The 2,101-nt window shown below is 28.0% G+C and overlaps 1 non-coding gene across 1 annotated transcript; it reads right to left on the minus strand.

Annotated features, from left to right (window-relative positions):
* Window positions 1–1,342: 1,342 nt before the first annotated feature.
* Window positions 1,343–1,414, minus strand: Trnaw-cca. The gene has a single exon. It is a non-coding gene; the product is annotated as a tRNA-Trp (tRNA).
* Between the last annotated feature and the right edge of the window lie 687 nt (window positions 1,415–2,101).

The raw sequence follows: 2,101 nt of genomic DNA on the forward strand, positions 1-2,101 counted from the left end.
ACCGACCTAGGGTATTCACTTACAGCGAGTTTCACCGACCTAGGGTATTCACTTACAGCGAGTTTCACCGGTGCTAGTCAAATAGATAAAATATATAAATATATCTGAGACAACAGAAAAATATACGATTACCTAATTATCTATATGGGCTATACACATTTTTAACTACAAAATAATTTACACATTTTGATGATTTTGAGGAATTTCGTAAAAATATAATTTTTATGGTATATTTGACTGTGTAAACAAGAATGCATTTTAGTAAGTAAACTTTAATGTTGCAATGGTATTGAATTTTTTTAACATATTTATTAGCGCCATCTATTAACAATAATTTACAGCAATTATGCGCGCTTAAAAAAGGTTTATCGCCGATAGGTTGCGCTGTAGTTACTGTTCGGGCACGTCATTTGAAATGACTAAAATCGTTGGGCTCGTGGTTGATCATTAACAAAATCTTAAGAGTCCATTTATATTTTGCTTTAAACTTTTTAAATTTTGAGTTAGTTTAGCAATATGAGCAACAGTTGTACCATTTATTTTAAAGGGCAGTCAGTGGTATGGAAATCAACTGGTCGATATATCTAGTAACATAGGTCGATGATCGTAATAAAATTAATTTCACCATTGTCCGTGGATCGTGGCTGTGGCCGCTGTGGGAATAGTTTATTATTGTCAGTTATAATTCGACTTAAAAGTAATTCAATGTGTGTTGTCTGTTTGGTATATTTTTTTCTACGTTCTAAATTTATTAAAAATTTTAAATTTTATAAAAAATAAAATTAATGCTATTAAAAAGTATAAAACTTTCTATAATAAATACACTATCGATTCTATCGATTGATGAAAATACGAAAAGTGTAGAATAAAAATTGAATTTAATATCGATGTCTAAAAATCATCACGCGCTTAACGCGTGATCCGTCTTCAATGAATAAAATACTGTAACGCGCTCAGCGCGTTATTCGTCCTCAACGTATTTTTCTATTATTGTGTTTCGTCTCGAATGTGTTAATAAACATTTTTAACGGCTGAAAAAAATGGAAGGGATTTGGTCCAGGGTTCTAGCAGCAAAAATATTCAATATTAATTAGTGATATAGCAATATCCGATGGGATTTTATACCTTTTGATATTGCGGGTCGCGATGTTATTCTATCATTACGCTTACGACGCCACTAGCAAAAGGATATGAATTTTCAGTTGATGCATTTCCGATTTAATGATAAATTATAATGTTTAGCTTATACATATATCTTATTATAACATGTTATACATCAATGCGTTAATTTTACATTGAAGTATGAATAATAAATAAATAAAAAAAAAGTGCAAAAGTGAATTGACCTCGACGTGATTTGAACACGCAACCTTCTGATCTGGAGTCAGACGCGCTACCGTTGCGCCACGAAGTCATTGATGTACATATGAAAATATCAAAGTTATTTAAGTGCTATAAATATTATAATCGTCAGTTATTATTTGCCATAAATATTATAATAATATTATTAGTGCATTTATAAATCCGTATAATACACACCCCGTGGGATATATGAATTTTTTTATAGTTTATTTTTATGCTTACATATTACAATAACCATACAGGATAACACTTGTTCTACATACTTATGTATATTATGTACATGAGTGCCCATAGGTAATATTTTAGGGGGGGTCAAAATAAAAAAATTTTCGAATGTAAGATAATAAAGATTTAATGTTATTTTTCACATATAAATGTATACACTATACATGCATGTTATATTTTTATTTGTATATATATAGTGTATTAATATAATAATTAATAAATAAATAAATATAATATAATAATTGTCATATGAATAAATAAATAAATAATAATTTTAATAAGTATATAAAAAAATAGAAATTAAATAATATAATTAAGTATATTATTCGGTATCAGTAAATAATAACTGTAAATTTCTTCGTTTTATTCCAAACATATTAATGACATCCTGAATGAAAGTATCCTTGTTTGCATTAGGTTAAAATATTTGTAGTACCTATATTGTGATCTTTATAGATTTACCACAAATTATCTGCGATAAATTATTTTACGTATAGGTTATACAGAGTATAGA

Source organism: Melanaphis sacchari, unplaced genomic scaffold (genome assembly GCF_002803265.2).
Source record: "Melanaphis sacchari strain LSU unplaced genomic scaffold, SCAv2.0 Contig11_pilon_pilon, whole genome shotgun sequence".
NCBI lineage: Eukaryota > Metazoa > Arthropoda > Insecta > Hemiptera > Aphididae > Melanaphis > Melanaphis sacchari.